General features: G+C 41.0%; 1 pseudogene across 1 annotated transcript; it reads left to right on the top strand.

The window, feature by feature from the left end:
* Positions 1–303: 303 nt before the first annotated feature.
* On the top strand, positions 304–2,148 carry LOC311114504 (nuclear factor 7, brain-like; annotated as a pseudogene). Its single transcript has 3 exons — positions 304–372; positions 711–780; positions 1,194–2,148. The product of its transcript is annotated as a nuclear factor 7, brain-like (transcript).
* Positions 2,149–19,350: the final 17,202 nt, after the last annotated feature.

Raw genomic sequence — 19,350 nt, 5'->3', positions numbered from 1 at the left:
TATTAATAACATTCCACCCATGAGGCCAAAGAAGGCGCTTTTGGTCATTGACTGCAGGAAAGGGTTACATAACTTTACTTTGTTTTCCTGTGATAGGCAATTGTCCTACACAAGGTTTTAAAAGTGCTTGATTCAATCATTGTCAGGTGGAGTGGGGTAGCAAAGGGATATCAGAACAAGTGAACGTTCAGCTAATTAATTGTCTCTGACGTACAAACCCAAACGTCCACAGTGAAGCAAGACAGACAGATTTAGCTTCACAACATTTGTAATATCTAGCTGAAGAATGACCTAATGAGAGCAATGATAATGATGTCATTGGCTCTTGTGTTCATGTCAACTGTCTGTGCCGACCCCCCAGGGGCCATGATGGTACAGTAGTCATCTACTGGTTTGGAGACAAGGGAAAGAAATGGTACGTCCAAAATAACACCCTTATCCCGTCATAGTGCACTACAATCGACCAGAGTCTTATGGGCCCTTGTCAAAAATAGTGCACTACTTAGGGAATAGGGTGCGATTTGGAAACAGTGAAAGAGAGAGAAGCAGCAACTCCACAATGAGTCATTGAGCTGACTAACGAGGCTAATTGGAGGCAATTATGTGGAATTAGGTCCTAACTGAAGGGTTATTAACGTATATTACAGACAGCTATATGTGGGAGTGAAGACTCACTCAGTGAACTGTCATTTGTTTTTCCCATTTATCAGGAAGCACAACAGACACAGGGACAGATGTTCTTTCAAGTTAGAGACTCATATGGTTTAATGGTCAACGCTTGTAAGAGTCTTTTAGTATGGAATCCGCACTGAATATAACTGAATCAGTGAAGAGAAACAATAGTGAAACAGTACGCTATTCAGCTTTGGATTCCCAAGCTAAGACTGTTTTGCAGGTTTGTCGAAAGATCAAGATTAGAAGTGTCCTCAAACTGATGTTTCACAGTTGTATTTCTTAGTTAATCATTTATCACAGCATGTCTGTGTAACCATAAAATGTAATGACCATATACGACCATATGCTGTTTCAGAGGAAGGCAGAGAGCTAGAGCCTGTAAAGCAGGCAATGAAACCTGAAAGACTGGTTAGAATCAGATTTAGAGTAATTACAGGACAGGCGGGACTAATGCAAAAAAACATTGAAAAGACGTACAATGAAATGGTGCAATACTCCAAGAAGGGGAGTTTGAGAAGACGGATCAGAGCGGAGTTTGAGAAGACGGATCAGAGGGGAGTTTGAGAAGCTTTACTGGTTCCTGAAAGAGGAAGAGGAGGCCAGGCTGGCTGCACTGAGGGAGGAAGAGGAGGCCAGACTGGCTGCACTGAGGGAGGAAGAGGAGGAGAAGGGGAAGATGATCGCCAGAGAGATGAAGAACATTCAGGACCAGATCTCTTCTCTCACAAAAAGCATCACTGCTTTAAAACAAGAACTCCAGAAAAGAGACGTGCCATTTCTCAAGAGCTACAAACACATCCAGAGAAGTTCCAGAGCCCAGTACACACTGCCGGATCCACAGCTGGTCTCAGGAGCGCTGATAGATGTGTTCAAACACTTGGGCAACCTGCAGTTCAGAGTCTGGGAGAAGGTACAGGGGATTGTCAAATACACTCCTGTGATTCTGGACCCCAACACTGCTGCCCGCTGGCTCTCTCTGTCTGATGATCTGACCAGTGTGAAGCATTTAGGCAAAAGGCAACAGCTCCCTGACAACCCAGAGAGGAACACCATTTGCACCATAGTTCTGGGCTCTGAGGGGTTCAGCTCAGGAAAACACAGCTGGGAGGTGGAGGTGGGGGACTACCCTTACTGGTATATAGGCGTGGCCAAGGAGTCAATCAACAGAAAGGGGGAAGCATCTGCAACCCCAGAGTATGGATACTGGGCTATAAACCAGAGTAGTGGTCAGTATTGGGCAAGACATGAGACCCTCACTCTGAAGAGGAGACCCCAGAGGATCAGAGTACAGCTGGACTATGACAGGGGAGAGGTTTCAATACCAAAGACATGACACACATCTATACTTTGAATGAAAAGTTTACTGAGAGAATGTACCCATATTTCTCTATTGGACAGGCTAGTGATGCCAACCACACCGATATACAGATCTGCCAATCAGAGGTGTCTCTGACAGTGATGTCATCCCAGTGAGGTGTGTGGGGACCAGAAGTCCTCACAAGGATAGTAAGACATAGGATTTTCAATGGGAATCAATTGTTTGGTCCCCACAAGGATAGTAAAACAACGTATGTGTGTGTGTTTTGGAAGAAGATGGTTGTGGGGAAGGGTAGTAGACCCATTCCAGAGAGCTTAGTGTTTTGGTTTACGATTAATAATTTGTTAATGAAGGTGATTGATGACTATAAAATGTGTTTAGTTTTTAATGTAGAAACACTAAGATAGTAGGGATTTCAACTGCTCATCTATACCCAGAGAATCAGAGTGATGTCGTTAGGTTGTGACTCAGCTGTCATGCTGGGTTTATGTAATCAGTAAACTGTTTTCTATCGGGATTCATACAGTGATAAAGGTCTGTTCAGAGACGTGGCATGTCTCTGTCATCTCTACAGTGTAAACTCACAACATAGATTTCTACATCAGACCCGTTGGGGTGAATAGGACGTAAGAGGACAAAGGCATTTACACAGTCATTTAGCAGACGCTCTTATCTAGAGCGACTAACAGGAGCAACTAGGGTTAAGTGCCTTGCTCAGGGCACATCAGCAGATGTTTCACCTAGTCGGCTTGGGGATTTGAACCAGCGACCTTCTGATTACTGGCCCAACGCTAACCTCCAGGCTACCAAGTTCATAAACACTGCGATCAGTTAAAGACTATCACAGTGATAGCACACCGTCTGTGTTTATAGTCCGATGATGTCATGTCTGAGAGAGGAGCCAAGATAGTACCAGAGGTCTGTTCTGTGTGTATGATTTTCTCTCAATAGCTTTTGTTTGTTATTTCAATGACCTTTCCATTTACATTACTTTAAATGATCATCTCAAACTATGATTCTACCATGTAAATGGTTTTTACTATTTAGATTTTTCAAAATACATATTGATTTTTAAATATTGAATCAATACATGGGTAGTCTCTGTATCCAATTTGAACTGTTCTGATTTGAATAAAACAGATTTTCATACTGACATTATTTAACATAAAATCATTATCTAACATCAAACTATACATGAGTCTAAAGTATAAGCTGTTATGTGGGGGTGAGCACTCACTCTGAACTGACATTTGTTTCCCCATCATCTAGCTGAAAAATGTCAAACCTCCGAAACACAACAGAGACTGAACACAGACCTAACCCCCGAAACACAACAGAGACTGAACACAGACCTAACCCCCGAAACACAACAGAGACTGAACACAGACCTAACCCCCGAAACACAACAGAGACTGAACACAGACCTAACCCCCGAAACACAACAGAGACTGAACACAGACCTAACCCCCGAAACACAACAGAGACTGAACACAGACCTAACCCCCGAAACACAACAGAGACTGAACACAGACCTAACCCCCGAAACACAACAGAGACTGAACACAGCTCTTTCAAGTTAGTTACAGACTCATACGGTCTAAACACAGGCTTTGACTGGTCATTTGAGCTAAACATCAAACAATAACATCTTTAGCTAATTGTGTTTTTTCCCTGAGTTCTGAAATAAAACCACAGGGATGTGAGAGAAGGTCAAAGTGTCTGGAATGTATTCATGTGGCTCATGCAAGTTGCCAATGCTAGTAGAGTAGTAGGTTTTCTATACTCTCTGGTTAAACTCACTTTGGTTAGTAATGTCACAGCAGAATGAAGCTGTTCTAGAATTATGGCAAGTTAGACCACATCCTGTAGCATGTGTAAATGAAGTTATTTGACAGCTCAATATGATTTAGTGCAACTGGATGCATTGGGTCCATACCACAATCATGTATCTTTAACATGTTCTATATTATTATTTGTTTAATATACTTGCATGACTGTAGGCCTATTCTAACATTACATAGGCCTATAATTAGGCCTATAGACAATTACAATACATACAGATTGATTTCAATGTAGGCTATTGTTTGTAATGCATTGCCATTGCATTTTATACCTGTAATTGAAATAATTTAAATTTACATCATACCCCTTTCCACCAAACACAAATAGCCTATTACGTTTGCCCGTATTTGGAAGTACAGTACACACGGGTAGTTACGCGCAGCACCCAAATGAGGGCAGCGCTGAGCAGGTTTCGCCACAGGTCTTTGGAGCTCTTCACCATTTGCAGTCGAGCGCACTGGGTGAGGAACGATAGAGTACAGTAAGTAGATAGATTGTGGGATAGACGAGGTCAAGCAAGCCACCTTGGTCGCTCGCCTGCCTTCCTTATCAAACCGAAACCTATCCGCTGCAGTACAAGGCTATCTTTGAATCGCCGGCAGCTCAGAAAGATTTTGAGAGAAAGTACATATCGCGCAGGAGGATCATATCAAGCGAAGTAGCAGCCGTGAGACAAGCACGAGATACGGAGACATGGCTGCGACAACCTGTACACGATTCACGGACGATTTTCAGCTATACGAAGAGCTGGGAAAGTAAGTTTATTTGTTGTGGTAATTTGCATGAAACATTTGGGAATGTGTGACTGGCTGACTGTTGTCGTTTGCTTGCGTCACGGAGCCGTGGGTGCGGGTTTGTGTTGTTACCGTTGTCTTTTTCGACAGCAGCGCAAGGCAAGGGTGACAGGGCGCTCAAAATACTATTATATCTCTCTCAATTCAATTTAAATTTAAGGGTCTTTATTGGCATGGGAAACATGTTTACATTGCCAAAGCAAGTGAAGTAGATAATAAACAAAAGTGAAATAAACAATACAAAATGAACAGTAAACATTACACTCACAAATGTTCCAAAATAATAAAGACATTTCAAATGTCTTTCTCTCTCTCTCTCTCTCTCTCTCTCTCACACTCACAATATATTATTGTTCCCTGCGCTCTTTCAAAAAATTAGGAAAAACGATCCAAAAATGTATCCAGAAACCTACTCTAGGCACTGGGCATTGGGCACTATAGCGCGTCGGTTGGCGAGCTACACCCCTCTCCAAACCGCGCCTCTCTCTCAGGCAACCACTAGAAGCGGCCCGGGAGAAAGTGACATTTTGAGCTGTCAAAGAGCGGGGCTGTAGTTTGGTGTTAATAATGTGGAACTGGCCTTTTCCCTTTTATTCAGATTACGACCTCTCACTTTCGGTTATTTTAAAATGAAATAATCTCCAAAATATCGCTATTTTTAAAACAAGACATAGAACGTTGGTTGCAATTTCAATTTAATCCACCAGAAAAGACAGAACAAATATTACAACAAATATTATGGTTAAACTCAAATATATTAATTGATTTTAAAAAACTTATTTTTTGATTTAAAAAAAAAAAAACGGTATAATATTTTTAAATTATATCATAAATAGGACTGGTGGAGTTATGTCACACATGCAGCTAACAAAAATATATGGAAATGTCTGCTCCACCCAAAATTACAACTAACTAATTGCAGCATTACACATAAATGGAAGAGGCAAGTGGAAGGGGGAGAAAGTAAGAACTTGTCTGTTGCATTAAAGACCGAAATCGGTTAAAGAAAATTGTGATAAATAAATAAAAGTATACCAGTTTCATTTAAAGACCAAAAAATTGACAGCTGTGCAATATAGATTGCAAGATACAGTAGTTGGGAAGAGATTTTTGATGTACCAATTCCATGGCACATGGTTTATGAACTGATGCACAAAATGACACCGGATTCAAAACTCTGAGTTTTTCCATTTAAATTATTATACAAAATTATTGCAACCAATGTTATATATATATATATATATATATATATGGGGGATACAACCATCCCAGCTCTGCATATATTTCTGCGAGGAGACAGATTCAATAGATCATTTGTTTTGGTACTGTCCATATGTAGCTTGTTTTTGGTCGCAGGTTCCAATAATGGCTGAAGAATTGCAACATTTACCTTTAGCTAACTCTGGGAATAGCACTGCAAGGTCATTTGAAAAGTCATAGTCAATTAGTCAATAATACAGTAAAACTCAGCAAAAATGTTTATCTTTAATTTACAATCTGTAGAAACTATGAGAATAGAAAGGTTCAGAACTTTTGTGAAACAGCACAGTTGAAAATATATGGCAAATAGAAACAAACAAAAGATAACTGTTGTAAAATATACAGTTGAAGTCGGAAGTTTACATACACTTAGGTTGGAGTCATTAAAACTCGTTTTTCAACCACTTCACAAATTTCTTGTTAACAAACTATAGTTTTGGCAAGTCGGTTAGGACATCTACTTTGTGCATGACACAAGTTATTTTTCCAACAATTGTTTACAGACAGATTATTTCACTTATAATTCACTATATCACAATTCCAGTGGGTCAGAAGTTTACATACACTAAGTTGACTGTGCCTTTAAACAGCTTGGAAAATTCCCGAAAATGATGTCATGACTTTAGAAGCTTCTGATAGGCTAATTGACATAATTTGAGTCAATTGGAGGTGTACCTGTGGATGTATTTCAAGGCCTACCTTCAAACTCAGTGCCTCTTTGCTTGACATCATGGGAAAATCTAAAGAAATCAGCCAAAATTGTAGACCTCCACGAGTCTGGTTCATCCTTGGGAGCAATTTCCAAACAACTGAAGGTACCACGTTCATCTGTACAAACAATAGTACGCAAGTATAAACACCATGGGACCACGCAGCCATCATACCGCTCAGGAAGGAGACGCGTTCTGTCTCTTAGAGATGAACGTACTTTGGTGCGAAAAGTGCAAATCAATCCCAGAACAACAGCAAAGGACCTTGTGAAGATGTTGGAGGAAACAGGTACAAAGTATCTATATCCACAGTAAAACGAGTCCTATATCGACATAACCTGAAAGGCCGCTCAGCAAGGAAGAAGACACTGCTCCAAAACCGCCATAAAAAAGCCAGACTACGGTTTGCAGCTGCACATCGGACAAAGATCGTACTTTTTGGAGAAATGTCCTCTGGTCTGATGAAACAAAAATAGAACTGTTTGGCCAAAATGACCATCGTTATGTTTGGAGGAAAAAGGGGGTGCTTGCAAGCCAAAGAACACCATCCCAACCGTGAAGCACGGGGGTGGCAGCATCATGCTGTGGGGGTGCTTTGCTGCAGGAGGGACTGGTGCACTTCACAAAATAGATGGCATCATGAGGAAGGAAATTATGTGGATATATTGAACCAACATCTCAAGACATCAGTCAGGAAGTTAAAGCTTGGTCGCAAATGGGTCTTCCAAATGGACAATGACCCCAAGCATACTTCCAAAGTTGTGGCAAAATGGCTTAAGGACAACAAAGTTAAGGTATTGGAGTGGCCATCACAAAGCCCTGACCTCAATCCTATAGAAAATATGTGGGCAGAACTGAAAAAGCGTGAGCGAGCAAGGAGGCCTACAAACCTGACTCAGTTACACCAGCTCTGTCAGGAGGAATGGGCCAAAATTCACCCAACTTGTGGGAAGCTTGTGGAAGGCTACCCAAAATGTTTGACTCGAGCTAAGCAATTTAAAAACAATGCTACCAAATACTAATTGAGTGTATGTAACTTCTGACCCACTGGGAATGTGATGAAATAAATAAAAGCTGAAATAAATCATTCTCTCTACTATTATTCTGACATTTCACATTCTTAAAATAAAGTGGTGATCCTAACTGACCTAAGACAGGGATTTTTCACTAGGATGAAATGTCATGAATTGTGAAAAACTGGGTTTAAATGTATTTGGCTAAGGTGTATGTAAACTTCCAACTTCAACTGTACTGTGTCCGTAAAATGTATATACTATGTATAAACTGGAAGTAGAAGCCTAAGTGTTGTTGTCCATTAGTTTACTCCAATTAGGGGAGGGATGGTAGGGTTAGAGGAAAATAATATAGAAGGTAAATATATTTAAAAAAATATATACAGTGGGGAAAAAAAGTATTTAGTCAGCCACCAATTGTGCAAGTTCTCCCACTTAAAAAGATGAGAGAGGCCTGTAATTTTCATCATAGGTACACGTCAACCATGACAGACAAAATGAGGAAAACAATCCAGAAAATCACATTGTAGGATTTTTAATGAATTTATTTGCAAATTATGGTGGAAAATAAGTATTTGGTCAATAACAAAAGTTTCTTAATACTTTGTTATATACCCTTTGTTGGCAATGACACAGGTCAAACGTTTTCTGTAAGTCTTCACAAGGTTTTCACACACTGTTGCTGGTATTTTGGCCCATTCCTCCATGCAGATCTCCTCTAGAGCAGTGATATTTTGGGGCTGTCGCAGGGCAACACAGACTTTCAACTCCCTCCAAAGATTTTCTATGGGGTTGAGATCTGGAGACTGGCTAGGCCACTCCAGGACCTTGAAATACTTCTTACGAAGCCACTCCTTCGTTGCCCGGGCGGTGTGTTTGGGATCATTATCATGCTGAAAGACCCAGCCACGTTTCATCTTCAATGCCCTTGCTGATGGAAGGAGGTTTTCACTCAAAATCTCACGATACATGGCCCCATTCATTCTTTCCTTTACACGGATCAGTCGTCCTGGTCCCTTTGCAGAAAAACAGCCCCAAAGCATGATGTTTCCACCCCCATGCTTCACAGTAGGTATGGTGTTCTTTGGATGCAACTCAGCATTCTTTGTCCTCCAAACACGACGAGTTGAGTTTTTACCAAAAAGTTATATTTTGGTTTCATCTGACCATATGACATTCTCCCAATCCTCTTCTGGATCATCCAAATGCACTCTAGCAAACTTCAGACGGGCCTGGACATGTACTGGCTTAAGCAGGGGGACACATCTGGCACTGCAGGATTTGAGTCCCTGGCGGCGTAGTGTGTTACTGATGGTAGGCTTTGTTACTTTGGTCCCAGCTCTCTGCAGGTCATTCACTAGGTCCCCCCGTGTGGTTCTGGGATTTTTGCTCACCGTTCTTGTGATCATTTTGACCCCACGGGGTGAGATATTGCGTGGAGCCCCAGATCAAGGGAGATGATCAGTGGTCTTGTATGTCTTCCATTTCCTAATAATTGCTCCCACAGTTGATTTCTTCAAACCAAGCTGCTTACCTATTGCAGATTCAGTATTCCCAGCCTGGTGCAGGTCTACAATTTTGTTTCTGGTGTCCTTTGACAGCTCTTTGGTCTTGGCCATAGTGGAGTTTGGAGTGTGACTGTTTGAGGTTGTGGACAGGTGTATTTTATACTGATAACATGTTCAAACAGGTGCCATTAATACAGGTAACGAGTGGAGGACAGAGGAGCATCTTAAAGAAGAAGTTACAGGTCTGTGAGAGCCAGAAATCTTGCTTATTTGTAGGTACCAAATACTTATTTTCCACCATAATTTGTAAATAAATTCATAAAAAATCCTACAATGTGATTTTCTGGATTTTTTTCTTCTCAATTTGTCTGTCATAGTTGACGTGTACCTATGATGAAAATTACAGGCCTCTCTCATCTTTTTAAGTGGGAGAACTTGCACAATTGGTGGCTGACTAAATACTTTTTTCCCCCACTGTATATATCTTCAAACCCATTGACTTATTCAACATTTTGTTGTGTTACAGACTGAATTCAAAATTGATAAAATTATTATATTTTCTCAGCCATCTACACACAATACCCCATAATGACTAAGTGAAAACATGTTTTTAGAATATTAAAAAATGTATTGAAAATGAAAAACAGAATTATCTAATTTACATAAGTATTCACCACCCTGAGTCAATACTTTGTAGGAGCATGTTTGGCGGCGATTATAGCTGTGAGTCTTCCTGTATAAGTAGCTAAGAGCTTTCCACAACTGGATTGTGCAACATTTGCCCATTATTCTTTTCAAAATTCTTCAAGCTCTGTCAAATTGGTTGTTGATCATTGCTAGACAACCATTTTCAGGTCTTGCCATAGATTTTCAAGCAGATTCAAGTCAAAACTGTAACTCGCCCACTCAGGAACATTCACTGTCTTCTTGGTAAGCAACTTCAGTGTAGATTTCAAATCAAAATGTATTTGTCACATGCGCCGAATACAACAGGTATAGACCGTACAGTGAAATGCTTACTTACAAAACCTAACCAACAATGCAGTTTTAAGAGAAATAAGTGTTAAGTAAAAAATAGATAAGTAAAAAATAAAAGCAGTTAAATAACATGTCGGTTAAAGTGTCTATACCTTAAAGTGATTTTAGGTTATTATCCTGCTGAAAGGTGAATTCATCTCCCAGTGTCTGGTGGAAAGTAGACTGAACCAGGTTTTCCTCTAGGATTTTGCCTGTGCTTAGCTGCATTCTGTTTCTTTTTTATCCTGATAAACTCCCCAGTTCTTAACGATTACAAGCATACCATAACATGATGCAGCCACTACTATGTTTGAAAATATGGAGAGTGGTACTCAGTGATGTGTTGTGTTGGATTTGCCCCAAACATAAGACTTTGTATCCAGGACAAAAAGTTCATTGCTTTGCCACGTTTTTTGCAGTATTACTTTAGTGCCTTGTTGCAAACACGATGCATGTTTTGGAATATTTGTATTCTGTACAGGCTTCCTTCTTTTCACTCTGTCAATTAGGTTAGTATTGTGGAGTAACTACAATGTTGTTGATCCATCCTCAGTTTTATCCTATCACAGCCATTAAACTATGCAACTGTTTCAAAGTCACCGTTGGCCTCATGGTAAAATCACTGAGCGGTTTCTTTCTTCTCCGGAAACAGAGTTAGGATATTATATTAGGCATTCTACACTGCTCAAAAAAATAAAGGGAACACTTAAACAACACAATGTAACTCCAAGTCAATCACACTTCTGTGAAATCAAACTGTCCACTTAGGAAGCAACACTGATTGTCAATAAATTGCACATGCTGTTGTGCAAATGGAATAGACAACAGGTGGAAATTATAGGCAATTAGCAAGACACCCCCAATAAAGGACTGTTTTTTTGCAGGTGGTGACCACAGACCACTTCTCAGTTCCTATGCTTCCTGGCTGATGTTTTGGTCACTTTTGAATGCTGGCGGTGCTTTCACTCTAGTGGTAGCATGAGACGGAGTCTACAACCCACACAAGTGGCTCAGGTAGTGCAGCTCATCCAGGATGGCACATCAATGCGAGCTGTGGCAAGAAGGTTTGCTGTGTCTGTCAGCGTAGTGTCCAGAGCATGGAGGCGCTACCAGGAGACAGGCCAGTACATCAGGAGATGTGGAGGAGGCCGTAGGAGGGCAACAACCCAGCAGCAGGACTGCTACCTCCGCCTTTGTGCAAGGAGGAGCAGGAGGAGCACTGCCAGAGCCCTGCAAAATGACCTCCAGCAGGCCACAAATGTGCATGTGTCTGCTCAAACGGTCAGAAACAGACTCCATGAGGGTGGTATGAGGGCCCGACGTCCACAGGTGGGGGTTGTGCTTACAGCCCAACACCGTGCAGGACGTTTGGCATTTGCCAGAGAACACCAAGATTGGCAAATTCGCCACTGGCGCCCTGTGCTCTTCACAGATGAAAGCAGGTTCACACTGAGCACATGTGACAGACGTGACAGAGTCAGGAGACGCCGTGGAGAACGTTCTGCTGCCTGCAACATCCTCCAGCATGACCGGTTTGGCGGTGGGTCAGTCATGGTGTGGGGTGGCATTTCTTTGGGGGGCCGCACAGCCCTCCATGTGCTCGCCAGAGGTAGCCTGACTGCCATTAGGTACGAGATGAGATCCTCAGACCCCTTGTGAGACCATATGCTGGTGCGGTTGGCCCTGGGTTCCTTCTAATGCAAGACAATGCTACACCTCATGTGGCTGGAGTGTGTCAGCAGTTCCTGCAAGTGGAAGGCATTGATGCTATGGACTGGCCCGCCCGTTCCCCAGACCTGAATCCAATTGAGCACATCTGGGACATCATGTCTCGCTCCATCCACCAACGCCACATTGCACCACAGACTGTCCAGGAGTTGGCGGATGCTTTAGTCCAGGTCTGGGAGGAGATCCCTCAGGAGACCATCCGCCACCTCATCAGGAGCATGCCCAGGCATTGTAGGGAGGTCATACAGGCACGTGGAGGCCACACACACTACTGAGCCTCATTTTGACTTGTTTTAAGGACATTACATCAAAGTTGGATCAGCCTGTAGTGTGGTTTTCCACTTTTAATTTTGAGGGTGACTCCAAATCCAGACCTCCATGGGTTGATAAATTTGATTTCCATTGATCGTTTTTGTGTGATTTTGTTGTCAGCACATTCAACTATGTAAAGAAAAAAGTATTTAATAAGATTATTTCATTCATTCAGATCTAGGATGTGTTATTTTAGTGTTCCCTTAATTTTTTTGAGCAGTGTATTCAATATTACAACATCAGTCTAACTGAATATGGATGTTGTGTTGGTTGAATGTTCCAGGCAGGTACCGGAATGTTCTTCAGCTGGTGAACCTCTTCTTTTGTTGGGTGATGGCAGCTGGTTTAGCAGGCTTTGACGCTGTGGCGATGTTCTTCACCACCCACTGCATTGACCTCTTGCAGAAGATTTGTATGTACTGCAAGTCTCTTGGAAAGACATGAAGACTGATCATGAGGATGTGTAACCATACAATAAACCATGTTAATCTGTAGACAAAAAAATGGTACAGTAGACTGGTATGTGTTTTCGTTACACTCAGAGTCAATAATGAGGCAAAGATGTGAAAGATGATGGGCAAAGATGTGAAAAGTTTGAGGGGGGCTTGACTTGTAGACAGTCTAGTTGTGTATTGTTGTGTATGAGCACCTACAGTGTTGCTGTTGAGTAGACAAACACTGCCAACAATAGAGTGAACAGGCTAGAAGGGTACACTAACAGCCCCTCTCACCCATGCCAAAAACTGACTGCAAGGGTGTGACAGGTTTGAGGACAGTTTAATGTAGACAGTTTAGTGTAGACAGTTTAGTGTAGACAGTTTAATGTATTGGTGATTTTGTTTTCTCAAGCTTGTTTCAAAGTCAGATGATGTTGAGCATATTCCAGGCTGAACGCTTTCATCCAATGGGTCTGCAGGTTCTGTACTACTAAAGCTGGTGTCAAAGGTCATCGTCATCATCATCAGCAGCAGGATTAGTCTGTAGGACACACAGTAGGCAGTGATCAGCCAACATATTACTACTTTGTCCCCATCAATACACACTCAAACAACGTACTATATCCACCCAACCCCCGTCATGTCGATAGATCATGCATACTAACCTTCACACACAATACCCACCCACAACAGACACCAGTCAGTCACCCCCCCCCCCCTCTTGCTAATACCTCCTTTTTTCCTATTTAGACTTCAAGCCTTGCATTAACAATCAACTAAGCCTCCACAATACAGAGAAAACGACAGTACATTTAAAAAAAAACATTTTAGTCATTTAGCAGACGCTCTTATCCAGAGCGAGTTACAGTTAGTGAGTGCATACATTTTTCATACTGGCCCCCCGTGGGAATCGAACCCACAACCCTGGTGTTGCAAACGCCATGCTCTACCAACTGAGCTACAGGGGACTAGTAGAAGTTGTAGCCTACTTGTAAACACACCAACTATGACAACAAGACACAGACCATGTTTATGCCTAGCTCCCCTACATTTATTTGCTCATCATGGAGTCATGGAAAGATTTAGTAGATTTTAATAAGATTTTAGAAGGTGACACACTAGTTCCTGGTGCTGAGCGTGATGTTGATGCCGCTGCAGATGTTGATGAGATCGGACTCTAAATAGAACACATAACTTTAGTCATGTTAACCTCTGCGGTAGTTAGTTAGCTAGCTAGCCAACATAACCTAACAAAGCTAACGTTAACTTGCAAAGTTACAAATCACATCGTCAGATATCAACAGCTGGCAAATTACATTGATATGCTTTGGAATGTCAAGCCAGCGTAGCATTTCTTAATGAGCATTGATGAAAAACAAGACCAAATCAGGAATTGCAGTCACCCTTTAGCAGAAGTCAAACGTCACGATCTGCTATTCAAAGTTACTAAAACACGCTTGAAATTTCAACTGGCCTTTTAAATAACTTTTTGCCGTTTGCAACAAGATCGAATCCCAGGTGAGATATAGTTTTTTCCTTAGAAATTTAGAATTGCATTTATTGTGATAGTGTGTTGTGAAGGGAATTGCAATATTACAACGTGTTGCTGAACTAATGAGCGAGCGGCATGATTTTCCATGTTTGAAGCAGGCCTGTATAGGCCTATTTATTTGGCAAGACAGCTATGCATGGCTGCATCTCACTGTAGTAGGCTGTAGGCTAAGTTTAGGTTATTTGGATCTCCATTCGCCTTTTGTTTACTGCGTTTGTTTACTGTTAATGTAGCTAACTAGCATTCGCATTCACAGTTGTGTCGGTATTCAAACTACTATTCAGTATTTTTGTTTGCATGCATGAATAACTAGGCTACTACATTCAGCATTTAGATTGCATTATTTTGGTAAGACAGCTGTGTGTGTGGCTGCATTCACACAGTCTGTTTGTAATTGGTGAATGCCCTATCTTGTAGCCTATATTCATTACCAAACCGGCCTAGCTGTAGGGGGCTGGATATTGTGCTAAATATTTCACTGATCTCGGAGTCTCTGCATTTGAACTTTATGTTGATTGTGGTATAGCGTGATTATATAAGCAGAATTCAATATAATTTCAATGCAACAACCCCCCAAAAATGTAGCCCCCTCGCCGATTTCAACTGCCCCCTTAGTCACTTTATCCTGGCGCCAGGTCTGATAGGACTGTCTGGGAGCGGTTTGAGTGGGGAGGGGAAAACTGAAAATGAGCTGTTATTGGCAGAGAGGTTTGGAACTCTCGTTCTTATCGGTCTATTAACTAATTTACTGCATGGTGATGTCCCCATGGAAGGCCAAAACTCCTTCCCACCAAAACAGGCTCAAATTTCAGCCGGTCTTTTCAAACAGTTTTTACAACAAAAGGGCATTATCATAATTTTCTACATTTCACAGTATTATTCCAACTTCATAGGTTGGAAATATACAGGGCCTTCAGAAAGTATTCACCCCCCTTTACTTTTTCCCCACCATTCCACCAAGTCATCTTGTCCTAGAGAGATTTACATGGTTATCAAAACGTCACACCAGGGTGAGCCTAAACGAAACACAGCCCTTATTTTAAGTGTTTCTAAAATCCCATATGGGAAAAATGAATGGTGGAAAAATGATTGGAACCATTTCCCTGTTTGACCACTAGGCTTTATGGGTATTATGACTCTTTAAGTTCAGGAGTAAAAGTATGCTTAACAAGTCACATTTACATTTTAGTCATTTAGCAGACGCTCTTATCCAGAGCGACTTACAGGAGCAATTAGGGTTAAGTGCCTTGCTCAAGGGCACATCGACAAATTTTTCACCTAGTCGGCTCGGGGATTAGAACCAGCGACCTTTCGGTAACTGGCACAACACTCTTAACCACTAAGCTACCTGCCGCCCCCACATAATAAGTTGCATGAAATAAAAGTTTTTAACATGATTTTTGAATGACTATCTCATCTCTGCACCCCACACATGCAATTATCTGTAAGGTCCCTCAGCTGAGCAGTGAATTTCAAACACAGATTCAACCACAAAAACCAGCGAAATGCTCCAATGCCTCGCAAAGAAGGGCACCTATTGGTAGATGAGTTTTTAAAAAAAGCAGACATTGAATATCCCTTTGAGAATGGTGAAGTTATTAATTACACTTTGGGTGGTGTATCAATACACCCAGTCACTACAAATATACAGGCGTCCTTCCTAACTCAGTTGCCGGAGAGGAAGGAAACCGCTCAGGGATTTTACCATGAGGCCAATGGTGACTTTAAAACAGTTACAGAGTTTAATATTATTTAATGGCTGTGATAGAAGAAAACTGTGGATGGATCAACAACATTGTAGTTACTCAACAATACTAACCTAAATGACAAAGTGAAAAGAAGGAAGCCTCTACAGAAAACAAATATTCCAAAACATGCATCTTGTTTGCAACAAGACGCTGCAAAAAATGTGACAAAGCAATTAACTTTTTACCCTGAACACAAAGTGTTATGTTTGGGGAAAATCCAATACAACACATTACTGAGTTCCACTCCCCATATTTTCAAGCATAGTGGTGGTTGCATCATGTTATGAGTATGCTTGTAATCGTTAAGGATTGGGGAGTTTTTCAGGATAAAAAAGAAGCGGATTGGAACTAAGCACTGGAAAAATCCTAGAGGAAAACCTGGTTCAGTCTGCTTTCCACCAGACACTGGGAGATTAATTCACCTTTCAGCAGGACAATAACCAAAAACACAAGACCAAATCTACACTGGAGTTTCTTACCAAGAAGACAGTGAATGTTCCTGAATGGCAGAGTTACAGTTTTGACTTAAATATGCTTGAAAATCTATGACAAGACCTGAAAATGGTTGTCTAGCAATGATCAACAACCAATTTGACATAGCTTGAAGAAAGAAAAAAAAAGAAAATGGGCAAATGTTGCACAATCTAGATGTGGAAAGTTCTTGGAGACTTACTCAGAAAGACTCACAGCTGTAATCGCTGGCAAAGGTGCTTCTACAAAGTATTGACTCAGGGGTGTGAATACTTATGTAAATTCAATAGTTGTGTATTTCATTTTCAGAAAATTTGCTATTGAAAGTGTTTAACTTATTATGGGGTATTGTGTGTGTAGATGGGTGATTTTATTTTTTATTTTAATCCATTTTGAATTCAGGCTGTAACACAGCAAAACGTGGAACAGGTCAAGGGGCATAAATACTTTCTGAAGGCGCTATATATGAAACACAGGAATATCGTGTTTTTGAGTCTACTGGGCCTTTAACAAATCATAGTAAATTACATCTATTTGACAAGGCCACAACAGACATTTACCCTGCCCCCACCCCCCAATGGACATGTATAATTGTTACAGTTGTAAATATGTACAGTGGGGGAACAAATTATTTGATCCCCTGCTGATTTTGTACGTTTGCCCACTGACAAAGAAATGATCAGTCTATAATTTTGATGGTAGGTTTATTTGAAAAGTGAGAGACAGAATAACAACAAAAAAATCCAGAAAAACGCATGTCAAAAATGTTATAAATTGATTTGCATTTTAATGAGGGAAATAAGTATTTGACCCCCTCTCAATCAGAAAGATTTCTGGCTCCCAGGTCTTTTATACAGGTAACGAGCTGAGATTAGGAGCACACTCTTAAAGGGAGTGCTCCTAATCTCAGTTTGTTACCTGTATAAAAGACACCTGTCCACAGAATAATAAGCCATTTAGCAGACAGTTTTATCCAAAGCAACTTACAGTCATGTGCACATACATTTTTACGTATGGGTGGTCGCGGGGATCGAACCCACTACCCTGGCGTTACAAGCGCCATGCTCTACCAATTGAGCTACAGAGGACCACAGAAGCAATCAATCAATCAGATTCCAAACTCTCCACCATGGCCAAGACCAAAGAGCTCTCCAAGGATGTCAGGGACAAGATTGTAGACCTACACAAGGCTGGAATGGGCTACAAGACCATCGCCAAGCAGCTTGGTGAGAAGGTGACAACAGTTGGTGCGATTATTCGCAAATGGAAGAAACACAAAAGAACTGTCAATCTACCTCAGCCTGGGGCTCCATGCAAGATCTCACCTCGTGGAGTTGCAATGATCATGAGAACGGTGTGGAATCAGAACTACACGGGAGGATCTTGTGAATGATCTCAAGGCAGCTGGGACCATAGTCACCAAGAAAACAATTGCTAACACACTACGCTGTGAAGGACTGAAATCCTGAATTCAAACAGTATTAAATCCCAAGAACACCATCCCCACCGTCAAACATTGAGGTGGAAACATTATGCTTTGGGGGTGTTTTTCTGCTAAGGGGACAGGACAACTTCACCGCATCAAAGGGACGATGGACGGGGCCATGTACCGTCAAATCTTCGGTGAGAACCTCCTTCCCTCAGCCAGGGCATTGAAAATGGGTCGTGGATGGGTATTCCAGCATGACAATGACCCAAAACACACGGCCAAGGCAACAAAGGAGTGGCTCTATATTATTATGGTGGGGGATTATAATACTGTTTTAAATAGCTCAATGGACCGTAAAGGAAATCACACCACAAACAATCACCCACATGCTCTTAAGGAAATTGTGAATGTCATGGATACATTAGAACTAGTAGATATATGGAGGCTTAAATATACTGATCTAGTGAGATATACATGGCGGAGACTGAATCAAGCTAGTCGTCTTGACTTCTTTCTTATCTCATTCTCGTTGGCACCAAAAGTAAAAAAAAGTGTTGATAGGGGACAGAATGCGGTCGGACCATCATATAATAGGCATATACATTTCTCTTACTGAATTTCCACGTGGGCGAGGATATTGGAAATTTAATCAAAGCCTATTGGATGATAATTTATTCATAATTAGAACAAAGGAATTTATAACTGACTTTTTCCAACATAACATAGGTACAGCGAATCCCCTTATTGTATGGGACACCTTTAAATGTGCCTTTAGAGGCCATGCAATTCAGTACTCATCTCGAAAACAAAAGCAATTTAGGTCAAAAGAGTTTATACTAAGAAAGGAAATAGAAAATCTAACAGAACAGATAGATGGCAATAAAAACTGTAATATAGAGGCTCAGAATGAATTAGAGGAAAAACAAAAAGAAATGGAGAAACTTATTCAAGAAAGATCAAGTGTAATATATTATAAAAATAAAGCAAACTGGATGGAATATGGGGAAAAATGCACAAAATTATTTTTTAATCTTCAACATAGGAATGCTACCAAAAAGAACTTAATGAAACTGGTTACAATTGACGGAGTCACCCATAATTCACCAAATGATATTTTGAAGGAAGAAACAAAGTACTTTAAGCATATGTTTTCTTTTCAGTCACCTCCATCTCCTCTAACTGAAGCTAATTGTAGAGATTTTTTTTCTATTGATAATGTCAAATTAACAGCCACACAGAAAGACTCATGTGAAGGTGAAATTACAGAGGAGGAACTTCTGGATGCAATTAAAGACTTTAAGTCCGGGAAAACTCCAGGGTTGGATGGCATACCAGTCGAGGTATACCAAACCTTTTTTGATATACTAAGCGGACCGTTATTAGCATGTTTTAACAACTCCTATGTAAATGGTAGATTATCTGACACTCAAGAAGAAGGTCTGATCTCATTATAACTGAAACAGGATACAATTGGAAAATATAAAGATCCAGTCCATTTACAAAATTGGAGGCCCCTTACACTTCAGTGTTGTGATG

This window comes from Coregonus lavaretus (genome assembly GCF_964263955.1).
Source record: "Coregonus lavaretus genome assembly, contig: HAP1_SCAFFOLD_1733, whole genome shotgun sequence".
Classification (NCBI taxonomy): domain Eukaryota; kingdom Metazoa; phylum Chordata; class Actinopteri; order Salmoniformes; family Salmonidae; genus Coregonus; species Coregonus lavaretus.
Note: the sequence above shows the minus strand (reverse complement) of the source record. Positions and strands in the feature narration are given on the sequence as shown.